Source organism: Elephas maximus, chromosome 10 (assembly GCF_024166365.1).
Source record: "Elephas maximus indicus isolate mEleMax1 chromosome 10, mEleMax1 primary haplotype, whole genome shotgun sequence".
Taxonomy (NCBI): Eukaryota; Metazoa; Chordata; class Mammalia; order Proboscidea; family Elephantidae; genus Elephas; species Elephas maximus.
Genome location: NC_064828.1, coordinates 99611651 through 99633112, shown reverse-complemented (window position 1 = coordinate 99633112; position 21462 = coordinate 99611651).

The following is a 21462-nucleotide window of genomic DNA, read 5'->3' as shown; positions in this document are numbered from 1 at the left end:
TTTTCCAAATATATTTTCTGACAGTGAACTTGGGGGAAAAAAAAAAACTTGTCATCCCATTTTAACATAAAGAAATAGGAACAGATCTCTGAAGCCAAGTCAAAATGTATTGTTTGAAAATTTAGGATTAAATCACAAAATTTAGGAACACGCACATGTTTTCCATCTCACAAAATTACTGAGCTTTTTCTTCAGAATGCTCTTCACGCCAGTCCCCAGAATTATTCTCAAGGCTTCCTGTTCTCCACTCTTATGCAGCATGGAGTCTCATAAGACATGTTCTTCTAACCTGACTCTAATATTGTAATCCAGGATTCTTTCTCATTGATACCTCTCCCCAATTTCCTCTGTTTGCATGGATACTTTGTAGAGTCATTGTGTCCATCCTTATGTGGTAATACCCACTGTCTCAGGCATCCAGTGCTGCTGTAACAGAAATGCCACAAGCAGGTGGCTTTAACAAAGAGAATTTTATTCTCTCACAGTCGAATAGGCCACAAGTCCAAATTCAAGGCGTCAGCTCCAGGGAAAGGCTTTCTCTCTCTGTCGGCTCTGGAGGAAGGTCCTTGTGATGCATCAGTCTTCCCTTTGTCTGGGAGAATCTCAGCACAGGACCTCAGGTCCAAAGGACAAGGTCTGCTCCCTGTGCTCGCTTCCTCCCTGCCCGCTTCCTCTTCCTTTTTATCTCCTGAGAGACTAATGTGGTACAGGCCACATCCCAGGGAAACTCCCTTTATATTGGAGCAGGCAAGTAACCTGAGCAAGAGTGTTACATCCTACCTTAATCCTTTTAACTACAGGCAGAGATTATGATTTATAATACAAAGGAAAATCACAAAATGGGGGATAATCACACATGGCCTAACCAAGTTGACACATATTTTTAGAGGACACAATTCAATCCATTACACCCACAAAGACCTGCCTTTAGACTTTCTCCTCTTTTTCTTTGCTTTCTCCTTTGCAATCCCAAATACGTCTAGAATATCATTTATTACTTCTGGGAAAAAGACACATAAATTTTGAACTTCGTTTGAAACTCTCTTGCAATTGTGGACCCTCTTCTGGAAGGTGTGCTCGATATTTCCATCTCAATATTCAAAAAACACTTCAAATATCACACATCTCCAAATATTTTCTCCTTCTAGCACCAAATGTACATTGAACATAAAAATTAAATCAAGTTTCCTAGAATGTGATTCTGTGACACTTTTTTTTCCCACAAATTTTGAACAGTTCTTCAAACAGCTCTTCAAAATAATATTATTACCTTTCCTAATAAACAACTTTGTTAGAAGTCAGGGGAAGACCCATCTTATATCAAGTGCAAGAAGATGTCAGATAGATTCTGAATGTACGTTAACTATGAAACACACATACCAAAAAATAATATTTATATAAACATTGTTTTAATAACAGCTTGTTGCTAACAATTGAAATGGAAATGGACTTTTTTAAAAAAATTTTTCTGTCACTTTGCAACCATAAATGATCTGCCATCTGCTTTGTGAACAGTAGATTGACTTTCATGCAGTTTCCTGGATAATTGGATCTCAGGTTATTCAGATTAATTTTTCATGTTTAAATCTCATTTTTAATTAAATCTCACTTGACACCTTGTCCATATTTTTGAAGGGTCATTTATGTTATTACTCAGACTTATGGATGATCACAATATCTTATGAGACAAAGCAATCTGCATATTCCATTATAAATATTCTGCTTACCTCTACTTTACATCATTAATAAAGAGTTTAAGAGAGAGCAGAGCTGCCAGTTAATGTTCAAAACGACAGTTAAAAAAAAGTAAAGGAAGAAAATGTAAATCTCATCTTTACCTTCAGTCACAAAACTAAGCATTAACTCTTTTTATATTTTGGTAAATCAAAATAATTTACATATTTGCATCTTCATATATCAACATTTGTGCCCAAAACACTGATAAAATGTAATGCAACACTACAAACTCTGATTTAAATGGAAAAGACTAAGATTATACCTACATAGAACTATGTGCCTTATTACATTCTTTTTACCTACAAGCCAAAAGACCTATCAATAACTGCACAAAACAAAAAAAGTAAAATAATAATAATAATACATGTGTAACACTTTTTAAAATAGTTTTGAAACAAAAACCCAAACCCAGGGCCATTGGGTCGAATCCAAAACATGAGGTGGTAAATATTGTCTCTACCACCTATCCACCACCAATGTGTCCTACTGTGGTGGCTTACATGATGCTGGAAGCTATACCACTGTTTTTTTTTCTGTGGTGAGCAGGTTTTAGTGGAGCTTACAGACTATGACAGACTAGGAAGAAAGAACTGTCAATCTACTTCCAAAAATTAGCCAAAAAAAGCCCTTATGGGTCACAACAGAATGTTGTCTGACTCGCTTACTTTGAGCACGTCATCAGAGGATCAATCCCTAGAGGAGGACATCATGTTTGGTGAAGTAAAGGGCCAATAAGAATGTGGGAGACCCATAGTGAGACGAACTGAACAATAGCCATGACTATGAACTCAAACATGTTGGCGATTGTAAGGCTGACACAAGAATGGGCAATAAGGTGGCTATGAGTCAGAATGACACCACTGAGCTAACAACAACAGCAAGCATTGTCTAGAAACCATTAAACAAATTGCCTAAGAGTCTATATGTTATACCTTCAAATATTACTCCTCCACCCCTATGAGGCAGTTCTACTCTGTCCTACAGGGTCTCTGTGAGACAGAATTAACTCAATGGCAATAAGTATTCTAGCAGTCACACTAGCATTGCCCACCGATTCCTGACCTAAAGCTATAAAAGGCCTTAATCATTACTATTCGAACTTGGTGGTTGGAGAGGAATACTCATTATCAGAAGGTCTAGATAAGCCCAGTGGATAATCAAATGCTTTTTGTGACATGAATAATGCATAAAACTTGACATCAAACTTCTCTGTTATGCTAATACTTGTGGATAAAAGCATGATGAAAAATCGGATATTTTAAATTATCTCAAAATATCTTCCTACAATATTTTATTAATTACAAACTAAAAATGAATAACTTTGCAGTAGGGAAACCTAGCAGACAGCATTGTACTCGAGTAATCAATATTAACAATATGCATAATAGGACAAATGGTAATCCTGATACGATATATTGAGAAAGACACAACATCCCTTCTGTGGTATTTCGACCAAAAGATGTACAGCTGGAATCTAGTCCTGGGGAAATATCAAACAAACTCAAATTGAGGGACACAAAAACCTGTTGCCATCAAGTTGATTCCAACATATAGTGACCCTATAGGACAGAGTAGAACTACCCCATAGAGTTTCCAACAGGTGCCTGGTGGATTCAAACTGCCAAACTTTTGGTTAGCAGCTGTAGTACTTAACCACTATGCCACCAGGGTTTCTAAACTGAGGTACAGTGACCAAAATAACTAGTTTGCATTCTTCAAAATTGTCAAAAACCTGGAAAAAACCAAAAACAAAACAGAGAAACAGTTCCAGTGTATTCAAAATAAAGGAGAAATGACAACTAAAAGCAAAATATGATCTTGGACTGGTTCCTGGGCCAGATTTTTTTTTTCCATAAAGTCCATTTTTCTACGAAGTACAAATCAGGAAAACCAAATACGAGAGAAAGAGAAAGAATGATAAAGCAAATGTGAGGAAATCTTAACATTTGGAGGTTCTGGGTGAAGTGTATATGGAAAGACTTTGCATTGTTTTTGGAGATTCTTTGCACATTTGAATTTATTTCAAAAGAAAAAAAACAAAAGCAAACAGAAATCTATGTTGATCTTTATTCTAAATCTCTTGTGCACAAATAATTGTTCTTCCTTCTTTAAATATATAAATATTGTAAACAATTTTCATTGGCCTTCCGGGCTGAAAAGGATTTTTAACATTATCTAATCCAACACTGCTCCACTTTTTATTTTTAAAAGGTAGAGATACATAGACCCAGGAAGTAAAGTCACTGTGCTCAAGTTCATATAAATATTAAATGGCTGAATTAAAATTTGATATACATTACTCATTTTTTTTCATTTTTTTCCCTAATATATTTTGATCTGTATAAAGGATCTACATAAAGATCTATATATAGAAAACCAAAAGGGAAGAACATGGTTGCCACTTCTCAAGCTTAAAGAACTGAAGAAAAATTGAAGCCTCGAGTTGCAATAGTGAAGCATTCTATGGGCAAAACATTGAACGACACAGGAAGCATCAAAAAAAAAAAAAATGGAAGAGGGAGGGTGGGGCCAAGATGGTGGAGCAGTCAGACCCTTTTTCAGTGGTCCCTCTTATAACAAAGACTCGAAAGAACAAGTAAAACAATTATATATATGACAAGCTACAAGCCCCGAACACCAATCACAAATATAAGAAATCAGACTGAGTAGCAGAGGAAGGGAGAGATAGTTCAGAAGCAGTGAGTTGTTGCTGGACCTGACTCAGTGGGAATAGCTGCCTCTTAGCCCTGACCCCCTGCGAGACCACAGTGGGGCTGGCAGCAGCATTCGGGACGTGGTTTTCTCAAGGCAAGAGAGCCAGTGGCTAAGGACTGAACCCCTGACGTGACCACAGCAGAGCTGGCAGTAGTATTTAGGATTTGGTTTTATCAGTAAGACAGAGTGAGTGGTGCAGGCCTGATCCCCTGGTGTGACAGTGGCAGGACTGGTGGTAGTGTTCAGGATGCATTTTCCACAGTCAGAGAGTGCCTCCAGAATCAGCGAAGAACAGTGCTCTTGGCAAAAGATAATTGCTTGTGTCTAATATTAAGAGAAAAAAAAAAAAACTTTTTTTTTCTTAATATACCAAGTGGATCAAAAAGCACCCTTTTCAAAAGAACTCTTTCCCATTTATCTGGTCCCTCCTCCCTCTGCCCCAGCCCCCAAGCCATCTTCAGTGATGGTAGATTTCCCTGGGCCTGAGAAAGGTCCTGCTGCATACTCCGAGCCATTCTCCCATTCTTAGAAGGAACAAATTAACAAATGTGTCAAAATTAATCTGCCAGGTAAACAAAAGTTTAGGGAATTTGCAAAAACCAAACTAAAACTACAAGAAATACTAAAGGGAGTCTTCCTGTTAGAAAATCAATAACATCAAATAAAAACCAAAGGCTAGAACACAGGACAGAGCAACCAGATATCAGCTCAGATAGGGGAACCACAAAAATAAATCAAGATAAAAAAAATGCTCAAAATAGGTAAACAGTGATGTCTTTATCTAAAAGATTGCAACATTAAAGCAATAAAGAGGGACTAAAAATGTAGTAATAGATCTTTTATATGGAGAGGAAGTCAAGGCAATATAAAGAGATGACAGTTTGGTTTAAACTTAGAAAAATAAGGTTAAATATTAAGGTAACCACAAAGGAGGCTAACAATCCTACACATCAAAATAAAATACAAGAAAAAAACATAAAGACTCAGCAGATACAAAATCAACAATAATGAAAAAGAGAAAAAATAAAAAAACTACTCAGCACAAAAAATTCAGTGGAAAAAACAAACTATCAACAACACACAAAAAAAAACATCAAAATGACAGCACTAAATTCATACCTATCCATAATTACACTGAATGTAAATGGGCTAAATGCACCAATAGAAACAGAGAGTGGTAGAATGGATAAAAAAAAGAAAAAATGATCTGTGTATATGCTGCTTACAAGAGACACACCTTAGACTTAAAGACACACACAAAAAATAAAACTAAAAGGTTGGAAAAAATAAATATCAAGCAAACAACGATCAAAAAAGAGTGGGAGTGGCAATATTAATTTCTGACAAAATGGACTTTAAAGTTAAATCTGCCACAAAAGATAAGGAAGGACACTATATAGTGATTAAAGGAACAATACACTAGGAGGTTATAACCATATTAAATATTTACACACTCAATTACAGGGCTTCAAGATACATAAAACAAACTCTAACAGCACTGAAAAGTGATATAGACAACTCCACAATAATAGTAGGAGACTTCAACACACCACTTTTGGTGAAGGACAGAACATCCAGAAAGAAGCTCAATAAAGATACAGAAGATCTAAATGCCACAATCAACCAACTTGACCTCATAGACATACAGAATGCTCTACCCAACAGCAGCGAAGTATATTTTCTTTTTCAATCCACATGGAACATTCTCCAGAATAGACCACATATTAGGTCATAAAGCAAGCCTTAACAGAATCCAAAACATCAAAGTATTATAAAGCATCTTCTCTGACCATAGGGCCATAAAAGTAGAAATCAGTAACAGAAAAAGCAGGGAAAAGAAATCAAACATACAGAAATGCAGCAACACCTTGCTCAAAAGCTATGGGGTTATAAAAGAAATTAAGGACAGAAAAAAGAAATTCATAGACTCCAATGAGAATGAAAACACTTCCTATCAGAACCTTTGGGGCACAGCTAAAGCAGTTCTCAGGGGTCAATTTACAGCAATAAATGCATCCATCCTAAAAGAAGAAAAGGCCAAAATCAAAGAATTATCCCTCCAACTTGAACAAATAGAAAGAGAACAACAAAAGAAACTCTTGGGTACAAGAAGAAAGCAAGTGATAAAAATTAGAGCAGAATTAAGTGAAATAGAGAACAGAAAAACAATTGAAAGAGTTCATAAGACCAAAAGCTGGTTTTTCGAAAAGAGTAGCAAAATCTACAAACCACTGGCCAAACTGAGAAAAGAAAAACAGGAGAGAAAGCAAATAACCCAAATAAGAAATGAGATGGGCAATATCACAACAGACCCAACTGAAATTAAGAGAATCATATCACATTACTATGAAAAATTGTACTCTAACAAATTTGAAAACCTAGAAATGGATGAATTCCTAGAAACACACTCCTGTCTAAACTAACACAGAGTTAGAACAACTAAATAAACCTATAACAAAGGAAGAGTTTGAAAAGGTTATTTAAAAACTCTCAACAAAAAAAGCCCTGGCCTTGATGGCTTCACTGGAGAATTCTATCAAACTTTCGGAGAAAAGATAACATCACTACTCATAAAGGTATTTCAGAGCATTGAAAAGGATGGAATACTCCCAAACTCATTCTATGAAGCCAGCATTACCCCGATATTAAAACCAGCAGAAACAGCAAAACGTCCAGCATAAGGAGTCCTGGTGGTGGGGTGGCTCAGTGCTCAGCTGCAAAGGTGAGTAGTTTGGGTAACCCATGAACCTTGCAAATGATGGGGATAAACATGATCTTTAGTGTGTATATACATAACGACATAGGCTTAAGTAAAATGCTGAAATATGCTAAAGTATAATAATTAAATTAGAGACAGTACAAAGAGAAATGTAATATAGGATCAGAAGGTACATATAGGTTGAGCCATATGAAATTATCATTTTTTAAAAGGTCAGGTACCAACGATTTCATAGAATTCAAATTATATTTCAAATAGGGATTGGAAAGTGAGAGGAGAGGATAAGAAAGTAAAAATAAAAGAAAGAAATATTTTATTTTATCCAGATAGGAAAGGGGAGAAGGAGAGAAACAGAGTATTTTGGTTGAAAGGATAGTTGACATTTGTTTTCATGTAACAGTAGAGAAATATATGTTTGATCTGAATTATCAGGAGAGGAAATAAATGGGAGAAAAGTGAAGACTGACGAGTAACTTAAACATAAGCAAAGAAAAAGAAAACAACAAAGAAAGATAAGCAATAAATCTGAAGTAAGATGGAAAGAATAAAGCAAGTGTGTCAGTTCTTACATTAAATGCAATAGTGCTGAATTTTCCCATTAAAAGGCTGTCAGATTATGTTAAGAAATAAAACACAGCCCATGTGCTTTGTGAGAAATATACTTAAAAGTGCACAAACTTTAAATACTGAACCTCTATGCTTTGACCAGGAGTCTTTGAATGATGTTAAAGGTTAATGCACTTGGCTGCTAACTGAAAGGTTGGAGATTCGAGTCCACCCAGAAGCACCTTGGAAGAAAGTCCTGGCAATCTATCTCCAAAGTATCAGCCATTAAAAAATGCCACAGAGCACAGTTATACCCTGACACACACAAGGTTGCTGTATGTACATGTCTGTCTATCTGCATTGCACATGCAGACTGGCTGTGCCGCAAACTTCCAGGCAGCCAACCACGGCTAGGAATGAGACATAAACACTGCCATGAACCATTCTATGGGTGCTACAGTCATCCATAATCCCTGGACACACGGGACATTTACACAGTGTTGGCAAAGTGAACGCCATTATTATTATTTATAGAAAGCAAACCTTAAACAATAATAGATCCCTGAAGAAGAACCACTTGCCCTTCTCCAAATTACCCATATCCATTCTCATGTCACTGTGCAGGTGTACCATGGCTCAACCGAGCTGCTATATTCATGTCACTACTGTCTCTGGCTACCACCATGTGGCTCTGGTGGCCTTCACAGCTCTGGAGGTTTCTGCTCTGCCACTGGGCCTCACTGGTCCTCACCTTGCTGGCAGGAAGACCCCCGTACAAGATCTCCTGAGCCTCTCCTGCTCGTCCCTTCTAGGCCTATGCCTCTAGCTCCTGCCACACTACCTGAGCCTGTGGAGCTCTCTTGCCCAGGTTACCCAGGTCCCAGCTGCCAGGGAGTAGCATGCGACCCCTGCAAGGGGCATACTCGGGCCTCTCTTGCCTGCACAAGCAAATGTTACAACTCTTTTACCTCCGTGTTATGGGTTGAATTGTGGCCCCCCAAAAATGTGTGTCAACTTGCCTGTTCCATGATTCCCATACTATGTGATTGTCAACCATTTTGTCAGCTCGTGATTTTCCTACATGTTGTAAATTCTACCTCCGTGTTATTAATGAGGTGGGATTAGTGGCAGTTATGTTAATAAGGCAAAACTCAAGCTACAAGATTAGGTTGTTTCTTAAGCCAATCTCTTTTGAGATATAAAAGAAAAGTGAGCAGAGAGACATGGGGACCTCATACACCAAGAAAACAGCACCTTTGGACCAGGCATTCCTGTGCAGGCAAGTTCCTAGACCAGGAGAAGACTGATGACAAGGACCTTCCTCCAGAGCCAACAGAGAGAGAAAGCCTTCCCTGAGCTGACATTAAGTTCAGACTTCTAGCCTCCTAGACTGCGAGAGAATAGATTTTCTTTGTTGAAGCCATCCACTAGTGGTATTTCTGTGATGGCAGCACTAGATAACTAACACACTCCCATCTAGAGGGGTCCAAATCCGCCCCGCTATCAGAAGAACCCTGCACAGTATTCTCTAAGGCAACCCCTGCATGGGGCACACTCAGACTTCTCCCTGCATGAACAAGTGTTACAGATCTTTTAACTCTGCAGCCAAGCCGCCTGCGCAAAGGTGCTCAGCTCTTTGTGGGTGCACCCTAACGCTGCAGTCTTTTAATGTCTTTATCGCTCATTTTTTCTTCTGAACCTAGGAGGTTCTCAGCGCAGGCACCCTGGGTCTTTGGTCCAAAGTATGTGCTTCACTCCAGACTTTTCTTTATGGCAACAAGGCCCCTCTCAACCTCATGGGATTAGCCTTTATAAGTCTAGCAGAATGGCAAAACTGACCAATAACCTTAGTAGGCCACTGACATCTTATTTGCATAGTAAACTGTCCAATCCCTGCAAGAGTTTTACGAATCTTATTTGCATAGTCCAGCAAATCATTCTGTGGGAGTTACGAGTTCGTGCCTAGAAAGGCCATATAAAAGCAATCCTCTCCACTGTACTTGTCATGAGTTGGAATTTACTTGATCGCAACTGGTTTATTCTTTGGCCTCACGTGATCTCTGAGCTCATTCCTGCCCAGTCATATTCCTGACTGCACACCCATCAAGGGCATCACCCTTCATCTATTCTTAAATCCAATCCCATGTCCTCATCTAGCTGAGGATCACCAAGGGGTTGGGGGAAGCCAGGGATGGGACAAGACTCAGCATAGGGATAAACTTGTCTGTTGTGCAAATTGAACAATTTTAAAGGCTAAGTTTTGTTTTTAGGCTATGTCAAAATATCTTACCCGAAACCGTCTACATCAAAATGGCCACTGGAAATCATTGCTTCAATATGTCATGTAAACAATAGTTTTACTTATTCATGTATTCAAATTTGCAGGCAATGACTTCACAAAGATTATTCTTTTTGTATGGAAGGCTTTGTTAATTAGTGACACCATAAGGATATTTACATTTGATAGCTAAAAAATTGCAGAGACAGAAATAAATAGTGCTCAAAAAATGGTACAGAATGACATTAACAGCACATCGATGAGGGCTGTGGAGTGTGCATGGGAATAGTGAAGAAGCAAAGATGATAAAAATGAAGGGTAGAGAATAAAGACATTCTTGGAATTTACATTGAGAATCCCTCCAGTTCTAACTTGCTTTGTAAGCTATTAAGCAAAGGAATAAACAGCTAATTAACCTTCACTGTGTCCATCTTCTTCTCTCTCCTCCTGCACCCTATGGCTCAGTGCCTCATGCTGGCAAAATCCCAATAGAACTCACTAAAAAACAAAGAAACAAACAAAACTACCTGCTGTTAAGTTGATCCCCACTCATTTTGATCCCAAGTGTGCAGAGTAGAACTGCACTCCATAGGGTTTTCAGGGGCTGATTTTTCAGAAAGACTGCCAGACATTTCTTCTGAGGTAACTCTGGGTGAGTTTGAGTTGCCAACTTTTCAGTTAGAAGTCAAGGGCTTAACTATCTGTGCCACCCAGGGACTGTTAGAACTCGTATGAGTCCATAGAATTTAGTTACGTTACAGGCATTTACTTTAAAAACCTAACGTTTAACAGTGGCATAAAATAATTTTCTAGCTGTTAAAGTGATTTAGCATCTCAACTTTCAGGGAGTCATCTCAAGCTAGAAAGAAAAGGACAGAAGGGCTATTCCAAATTCTTAAAGTCATATCGTCTATGTTCAAACCCTCTCTACATAATTGTTCTTTGTTAGGAAGAGTAGGTATATGTTCTCAGGCCACCCTCTTAATCAAATAACACAGAGAGCAACCACATCAGAGAACTCACAATGGCCAGAAGAATAATTGCTTGACCCCACTGTAAGCTGACTTGCAAATAGGCAAGCAGACCTTAAGTATCAAAAATGGATAGTGGTTTCACAGTAAATTATATCAGATCACGGAGTGTTACGCCATCATCAATTTTGACTTACAGTATCGCCCTGAGTGTAAGAATATAAGTATGACCCTTCTATGTTGTACAAAACTCTTAGTTGAGAAAGAAAGCCTTCATTTTCAAGGCCAAGATAGGGATAGAGATTTTTAAGCAGGTGGAGAATGAGTGGTAGACTAAGGTCTACCTTAATGCTCAAAACAGCATCCAAAATGTAACAAAAAGTTATTGGCTTCTAACCCCTAGCTGTCACTTTCCAGTCAGCACCCTCCTGACACTAGGTTAAAAAAAAAAAAAAAAAATCTACATCAAGCTCGCCATTTATAAAATGAGTCTTGCAATTTAAAAACCAAATTAAGAAAAATGTAAAAAAATAAAAATAAAAAACTAACAGGAAAACCTGAACGGTTTGGGACAGAGTGAGTTGGTTTTGGCAGAAAGACTTTTCCAAGACTCCAGTGACAGTGACTAGTAACTAATGCTTTGAACCTCTTGTAAAATAAATGCTTGTTTTGTTGGTACATTCGAAATTGGAACTAAAAATTACTCCAGTTGGCTGGCTGTTTAATGAGCCTCTTTTTGGGAGTTCAGCACCTGTCAGGTGAGTCAGAACAAGGGTCCCAGTTATATTAAGCAGGAGAAAAATTACATCTAATGAGCTGCTAAAACCAAGGGTTCATTGAGCTCTCCAAGGCATGTTCAAATCTGGCATAAATTAAAAGGCTAGTATGAGTTTTTGATGCTCTGGGAAGGTATTCAGAGCGAAAAACTAGATAGGAATTATTATTAACAAAAACATTTGTTGAAGACATTTGTATGACAGATAAGCTACTAAGTGCCTTGTCTGTATTGTTATTTAGTGCTAACACCACCCTGGCCTGGTTTTTTTCTTGCTGTTCCATTTTACTGGTAAGTCATTCACTCATAGTCAGACCACAATTATGCGGCAGAGTTGGCAATAGAAACTGATTCCAAAACTTTTGCACTTATTCTGTTCTGATGCCTGCCCCCAGAATGATGCAGCTAGAAAAAGGAATTTGGGAAGGTGTTCAATCCAACCTTTCTCGTACACAAAAGGACATTTAGGCTGGGACAACAGAAATGATTGTGCGAAAGCCACATAGTAAAACCAGGACAAATAGAGGCATCTGACCCTATCAGAAGGATGAAAATCCTTTTTGTAATACTATTTAATGTAAGGTGTGCATACACACTTAAATACGTTCATGGAGAACCAGAACCAAACCATTATGAAGACACCTGGATTTTGGAATTTGGAGTCAGTAATAGTGTGTAGTCAGTCATTTTAGCATGGTGGTTAAGCGTTGGGCTGCTATCCAAAAGATCGGCAGTTCGAATCTACCAGCTGAATCTTGGAATCCTATGGGGCAGTTCTGCTCTGTCCTATAGGGTCGCTATGAGTCGGAGTTGACTCCACAGAAACGATTTTCTTTTCTTTCTTTCTTTTTTTTTTTTTTCTTAGAATATGGGGCAAAGGAGCCCTGGTGGTGTAACGGTTACATGCTCTACTGCTAACTGAAAGGTAACTGAAAGGTCTGAGCTTCACACCCACCAATTGCTCCAAGGGAGAAATATGCAGCAGTCTGCTCCCATAAAGATTACAGCTTTGGCAACCCTATGCAGCAGTTCTACCCTGTCCTATAGGGTCACTGTGAGTTGGATGGACTCAATGGCACAAAACAACAATCAATAGCAATATGGACCAGCCATACTTTCTCACCTGACACTGGGCTACATGATTATGGGAGGAACTCAGGTGCAGAGCCTTGAGCTAATCACACTTATTGGTTCATAGCACATGATCATCTCCAATCTATATAATGAAATTCACCCCCCCTTTTCATTGCCACACCTTTCTCCTGTTCGTATTCCCTGTCATAAGCACCCATTCTGACTTGTTTCATATATGGTCTTTAATACCTCTGTACAAGGTACAATTCTGTTTATCATGTATATATTTTTAATATACATAAACAGCATTGTGGTACCAAACTCGTGGTATGAAACAAGCCTTTTCTCTCTTAACATTTAATTATGCAGAATTTCAAACACACAGCAAAGTTGTAAGAATTTTACAATGAGTCTCAATATACCCATTACCTAGATTTGACAATTAACGTTTTACTATCCATCTATTCATTTCTCTATCCATTCATTAATCTATCTTATTTTGGGCTCATTTAAAAGTATGTTGGAGACATTAGCACACCTGTGCACACTTATGTCTGCACGCACATCAGTAACTAGAGTTTATTACTTGTTCATAGTTTTCTAATGTAAATTATAACAAAAACTGCTATGCACAAATTTAATTGCATATTTGTCGAGTTTTCGCAAATCTAAACACCTGTGTAACCCAAACCCTGTCAAAATGTAGAACATTATCATTATTCTAGAAAGTTCCCTTATACTCCTTCCTAGTTAATTCCTGCCCATTCCTGTCAGAGACAAACAAGTACTGTTCTAATTTTTTTCACCTTTAGATCCTGTTCTAGAACTCTATAAAAATGAAATCTTTCAATATTCTGTGCTCTTTTAGGTGAGAGTTATTTTTCTCAGCATCTTAGAACATATATATCAGAACTTTGTTGGTGTTCCACAATTCCTTCTGGTTCTGTTGTTTTTAGTCTTTTTTGCACATGGGATAATTGCAGCGTTCATGAAGATATTTATCACTCTTCACAGTCATGGGTTCTTTACTCTGTCATCTCCATTCTTCTATTAAGATATCCAGTGAAATTTTAGTTAAAGATACTACACTTTTCAGTTCTAGAAATTTTGTTTGGTGCTTTTTTTTTTACAGGTGTATTTATCTGCTGAATTTTTCTGTTTTTTTAATTAATAAAAGTTAACTTTCCTTTAAATTAATTGAATAGGTTGTTGACGTTTCTGCTAGTTGTTGTCCTGTCAATTCTGACTCATGGTGATCCCATGCCTGCAGAGTAGAACTTCTTCTGAAGTGCCTCTGGGTGGGTGCAAACCAATAAACTTTGAGCTAGTTATTCAGCACCTAACCTTTTTCTCTATCCAGGGACTCATAATTGAATATTGTTGTTGTTAGGTGCCTTCAAGTCTGTTCTGACTCATAACGACCCTATGTACTACAAAACGAAACACTGCCTGGTCCTGCACCATGATCACAATCATTGTTAGGCTTGAGACCATTGGTACAGGCACTGTGTCAACCCATCTCATTGAGGGTCTTCCTCTTCTTCACTGACCCTGTACTTTCCCAAGCATGATGCCCTTCTCCAGGGACTGATCCCTCCTGATAACCTGTCCAAAGTAAGTGAGGCATAATCTCTCCAGTCTTGCTTCTAAGGAGTATTCTGGTTGTACTTATTCCAAGACAGATTTATTCTCAGTCCATGGTATATTCAATATTCTTTGCCAACACCACAATTCAAAGGTGTCAATTCTTTTTCAGTCTTCCATATTCATTGTCCAACTTTCACACACATACGCAATTGAAAAAACCATGGCTTGGGTCAGGTGCACCTTAACCTTCAAGGTGACATCTTTGCTCTTGAACACTTCCAAGAGGTCCTCTGCAGCAGATTTACCCAGTGCAAAGAGCCTTTTGATTTCTTGACTGCTGATTCCATGGCTGTTGATTATGCATCCAGGTAAAATGAAATGCTTGACAACTTCAATCTTTTCTCCGTTCATCATGATGTTGCTCATTGGTCCAGTTGTGAGGATTTTTGTTTTCTTTATGTTGAGGTGCAATCCAAACTGCAGGCTGTGGTCTTTGATCTTCATTAGTAAGTAGTTCAAGTCCTCTTCACTTTCAGCAAGCAAGGTTGTGTCATCTGCAAATTGCAGGTTGTTACTGAGCCTTCCTCCAATCCTAATGTCCCATTCTTCCTCATATAGTCCAGCTTCTCAGATTATTTGCTCAGCATACAGATTGAACAGGTATGGTGAAAGAATACAATCCTGATGCACACCTTTCCAGACTTTAAAACAATCAGTATCCCTTTGTTCTGTCCGAACAACTGCCTCTTGATCTATGTACAGGTTCCTCATTAGCACAAGTAAGTGTTCCAGAATTCCCATGCTTCACAAAGTTATCTGTAATTTGTTATGACCCACACAGTTGAATGCCTTTGCATAGTCAATAAAACACAGGTAAACATCCTTCTGGTATTCTCTGCTTTCAGCCAGGATCCATCTGACATCAGCAATGATACCCTGGTTCCACGTCCTCTTCTGAAACCGGCCTGAATTTCTGGCAGTTCCCTGTCGATATATTGCTGCAGCCATTTTTGAATGATCTTCAGCAAAATTTTGCTTACGTGTGATATTAATGATATTGTTCTATAATTTCCACATTCGGTTGGATCACCTATCTTGGAAATAGGCATAAATATGGATCTCTTCCAGTCATTTGGCCAGGAAGCTGTCTTCCATATTTCTTGGCATAGATGAGTGAGCACCTCCAGCGCTGCATCTGTTTGTTGAAACATCTCAATTGATATTCCATCAATTCCTGGAGCCTTGTTTTTCACCAATGCCTTCAGAACAGCTTGGACTTCTTCCTTCAGTACCATCGGTTCCTGATCATATGCCACCTCTTGAAATGGATGAACATTGACTAATTCTTTTTGGTATAATGACTCTGTGTATTTCTTCCATCTTCTTTTGATGCTTTTGCATGGTTTAATATTGTACCCATAGAATCCTTCACTATTGCAACTCCAGGCTTGAATCTTTTCTTTAGTTCTTTCAGTTTCAGAAATGCCAAGCGTGTTCTCCCCTTTTGGTTTTCCATCTCCAGCTCTTTGCACATGTCAGTATAATATTTTACTTTGTCTTCTCAAGCTGCCCTTTGAAAACTTCTGTTCAGTTCTTTTACTTCATCAATTCTTCCTTTTGCTTTAGCTGCTCGACATTCGAAAGCAAGTTTCAGAGTCTCTTCTGACAACCATCTTGGTCTTTTCTTTCTTTCCTGTCTTTTCAATGACCTTCTGCTTTCTTCATGGATGATGTCCTTGATGTCATTCCACACCTCGTCTGGTCTTCGGTCACTAGTGTTCAATGCGTCAAATCTATTCTTCAGGTGGTCTCTAAATTCAGGTGGGATGTACTCAGCGTCATATTTTGGGTCTTGTGGACTTGCTCTGATTTTCTTCAGTTTCAGCTTGAACTTGCATATGAGCAATTGATGGTCTGTTCCACAGTCAGCTCCTGGCCTTGTTCCGACTGAAGATATCGAGCTTTTCCATCGTCTCTTTCCGCAGATGTAGTCAGTTTGATTTCTGTGTGCTCCATCTGGCCAAGTCCATGTGTATAGTCGCTGTTTATGTTCGTGAAAGGTATTTGCAATGAAGAAGTCATTGGTCTTGCAAAATTCTATCATTTGATCTCCAGCATTGTTTCTATCACCAAGGTCATAGTTCTCAACTACTGATCCTTTTTCTTTGTTTCCAACTTTTGCATTCCAATCACCAGTAGTTATCAATGCACCTTGATTGCATGTTTGATCAATTTCAGACTGCAGCGGTTGATGAAAATCTTCTTTTTCTTCATCTTTGGCCCTAGTGGTTGGTGCGTAAATATGAATAGACGTATTAACTGGTCTTCCTTGTAGGCGTATGGATATTATCCTATCACTGACAGTGTTGTACTTCAGGATAGATCTTGAAACGTTCTTTTTGATGATGAATGCAATGCCATTCCTCTTTGAGTTGTCATTCCCAGCATAGTAGACTATATGATTGTCCGATTCAAAATGGCCAATAGTAGTCCATTTTTCAGCACACTAAATGCCTAGAATATCGACGTTTATGCATTCCATTTCATTTTTGATGATTTCCAATTTTCCTAGATTCATACTTCATACATTCCAGGTTCCGATTACCAATGGATGTTTACAGCTGTTTCTTCTCATTTTGAGTCGTGCCACATCAGCAAATGAAGGTCCCAAAAGCTTTACTCCATCCTTGTCATTAAGATCGACTCTACTTTGAGGAGGCAGCTCTTCCCCAGTCATCTTTTGAGTGCCTTCCAGCCTGGGGGGCTCATCTTCCAGCACTATATCAGACAATGTTCCACTGCTATTCATAAGGTTTTCACTGGCTAATGCTTTTCAGAAGTAGACTGGCAGGTCCTTCTTCCAGTCTGTCTTAGTCTGAAAGCTCAGGTGAAACCTGTCCTCCATGGGTGACCCTGCTGGTATCTGAATACCGATGGCATAGATTCCAGCATCACAGCAACATGCAAGCCCCCACAGTACGACAAACTGACAGACACTTGGGGGCTACTAAAAATGCTATCTATAATTATATCTTTTTTTGTATATAGGTATAATTTTGTATTATTGCCTACTTCTTCATACTTACTTCTGGGAGATTTCCTAAATCAAATCTACCATTTCACCGATGTTTTGTATAGCTGTATTCATATTGCATTTTCCCAATTTTTGGATTATTTATTAAAACTAGGTTTTTTTTTAATGTTGTGTATAACAATTGGACCTTTCTTTATAACTGCATACCTGCCCTTTATGAAATTAATATTCCTTCTTATCTCTTTCAGGATATTTATTATACCTATTTACTTATGCAAATAGTTATTCATATAGTAATATTATTATCGAGTCATTGATCCTCCCTTTTTATAACGAGTTGTTCCGTGCCTAGTTATCTTTGTCTGTGAAACCGTTTTCCCTGAGGTTTCCTTCAGCGCTGATATCAGCAAGAAATCATGGGTTCTAATATACCAGTGGTTCATGGCAGGCATCAGTTTCCATTAATCAGTAATATAATCTAATTGAGCAGTGTATGGTACTGAGTGATAAATACTTGTATATGCCCTCTGGTCATCAGTTTACTTGTCTGGTATATTAGACGTATTAGAAATACAAATCTTAGTTTAAGGCTTGTGTGGATCATAGTGAGTTTAGAGTGGAGCAGGAGTCCCCAAGCAGAAACTACAATTTCCACAACTTGCCCTTAACCACTTTGATGTGCTCTCCTCTTGCCAGATAACCATACTCTTTTGTGAAACTTTGTACCTATTTCTCATTTCCTCTATCATTGCTTCTTCTGAGATCTCTTCCTTCATTGATATTGTCTAGTCCTCCAAGTATGGAGGGGAAAAGCTGGCAGTAAAAAATGATCAGAACCAATCGGTACATTGCATCTGTTAATAGCCTTTTCACACTGTCCAGGCTCCTGTGCTCTATGGTAGGTACGTGCTTGATCCAAGGGCATTAGGGCTGCTATCCTGTTTCCCTGGCCTGAAGTGGTGAAGGGTAGGCAGAGATCTGTCCAGGACCACTTTACTGAGTTGTGACAGGTGATCTCCTTGGCTCTGGGTTGTTTCTCCCTGAAAATGCTAGGCCAAGACTGCCTTTCCCTATCCCATGGGTTTCTCAGAGATTTGCAAATTTATACATTTTGCTATCACCTGTGCCATATCTCCAAAACAGGTGGAGGCAGGACACACTAGCCTATAGTTAATTTCCTTCTTGTTAGGTAGGAATTGGATATCAAAATGTTTTCTTGAAAGTTATCAATTTAAAAAAAAAAATTTTTTACAATTTTAATTACCATTATATGAGTTTTTTATCCCTTTTATCACTTATATTAGAAAATTTCTTTGGCTTGTGGCCACATCATTCCACCCTTCAAGATAGCATCTTCAAATATTTTTCCGCTCCATCTTCTCTTCTCCTTCTCCTCTGTGTGTGTCAAATCTCCCTCTGCCTCTTTTTTTAAGATGATGTTTGTGATCACATTTAGTGCACCCTCGAATAATCCAGAATAATCTCTCCATCTCAATATCTTAAACTTAATCACATCTGCAAAGTCTTTGCCATATAAGGTAGCATTTACAGATTCAAGAAATCAGGGCCTGATACCTCTGGGGGTCATTATTTATCTTAGTACACTGCATTTATATTTTTCTTCTTTTTTTTTCAAAATTAGCAAAACCAGATCAACGGGGGATAAAATTTTAAGACCCAGATATATTGACATAATGTTTTCTAAAGTCATTAATCTTATTTACTTCTATTCTAGCGATATATGAGACTGCCTCTTTCACTGACAAATTGCTTGCATTTTGTATTATTATTTTAGGTAAAAAAAAAATATGTATTTTGTCTTTTCAATTATCAGTAAGGGGGAATATTTTTCTAAGAGTTTGCTTGATGATTGATTCTGCTTTTCGATTATTATTTTCGTTGTCAATTTATTTCTCAATACATTGTACAGTTTTCAAGATTGCCAATTATTAACACTTAGAATATTTTAATTTTTATGAGGATTGCTTCAGGCTTTCACTTTTTCTTGTTTTCTTTCACTTGTAGGTTTAGAAATTTCTCTTTTTTCTAGATCTCAGAGGCATTGAATTTTAATGCTATTGTTTTCAATTTTTTATTTAATTATATTTCAAATGGACAAAGAAAAGGCACTCAGGAGATAATATAACCAATACCTCCTTCTAAAATTCATTGGATAAAAATATAATGAAAAATATCAACTAAGTTTCTCTTAAGACATAAAAATTACATTCATTTTTATCATTCAGACTTTAATTCTGTCTTAATTACCTAGTACTGCTATAACAGAAATACCACAAGTGGATGGTTTTAACAAAGAGAAATTTGTTCTCTCACAGTCTAGAAAGCTACAAGACCAAATTCAGGGTGTCAGCTCCAGGAGGAGGCTTTCTCTCTCTGTTGGCTCTGGAGGAAGGTACTTCTCATCAATCTTCCCCTAGATTAGGAGCTTGTCTGCACAGGAACCCCAGGTCCAAAGGATGAACTCTGCTCCCAGTGCTTCTTTCTTGATGATATGAGGTCCCCACTCTCTGCTTGCTTCCCTTTCCTTTTATCGATTGTAAGATAAAAGGTGGTGCAAGCCACACTCCAGGGAAACTCCCTTTCCTTGAGGGTTCCTTCAGGGCTAATATCAGCAAGAAATCATGAGTTCTAATATACCAGTGGATTATGGATGTGACCTTAGTAGTGCTGTTACAATCCTACCGTAATCCTCTTTAACTTAAAATTACAATCACAAAATGGAGGACAACCACACGATACTGGGAATCATGGCCTAACTAAGTTGACACACAGTTTTGGGGAACATAATTCAATCCATGACAATAATTAAAGAGGCATTTCTGCCTATGTTTTAGGGAAATGCTCTGTAATGGTCAACTGGTAATTTATATAATGGCATAAGCACTCTATACCTGTAGTAAATTACTGCAAAATTCACTTCTACAAGTATTTTTTGAGTTCCTGCTATCTGTGTTCCCTACATATAGTAGACATATATTAAACAAAAATTCTCACTTGAATTTTAGGAGCTTACAGTTTCTTTGGGAGTGTGGAAGGTAAACATGTTTGGCACTCAAGGAAAACCTATAACGATGAGTATTTTCCTCTATAAATGTACTCATATGTTCAATTTATTCTCCATGTCTGTGTATGTGTACATCTATCTCTTTGATTTTTGCCTTACCTAATCAACTATTTTTAATCAGGTGGGTGTTTATTCTATTTGTGAATGAGGCTGGCTTAAACAAGAAAGGACATTCATGATTATGAAGAAAAAAATATTACAATGGGTTTATTTCGACAAGTAAAAAACAAACAAAAAAATTTCCACAACATTTGGACATAATGCCTTTGTAAGAAAAAATAATAATCTACAACTGTAACATTTTGCTTACCTTAGGCATTTCCCTACTATCCCTCTCTCTGTGATAAAAGGCATTCAATTCAAAAATCAGTTCTTTAAACCTTTTTCCCTCACTTCTTCAATACTGTCTTTTTTTTTTTTTTTTTTCATATCTAGCTGTGGTGTTATTAGATTCGTCACAGCAGTTATGCAGAGTATCATTTACCTGTCAGCTAAATCAAAAAATGCAAGGAGCTTCAAATTATGAAATCGGATTCAGTGGCTTTATGCTAAATAACAATCAGATGGAAAAGATGCTGCAATAAAAAATGTACCGAGAAAATGCACCAGCAGATGTCATTTTCCTTATAAGCCGAGATTTTATTCCTGAAGTAAGATAGCATAAACTGTGACAGTGTCACTCACCAGCTCTGAGATTCAGAAGGGAATTGTTTCAAATCCCATTTTATAGATGAGAATATAAGACTCAGAGAGACATGTTATAATAGAAAGGGCACAAGTTATGAATTCGGGTTTATGGACCAGTTCTATCCATTATAATGAAAGCATTTGAGGTAATGTCCTTAACTTTCTGAGTTTCAGTTTCCTGTGGCTAATGCAATGACTTGTAAAATAATCGATAAGCTATATTACACTGGATAATAGGGATGGATTACCCAATA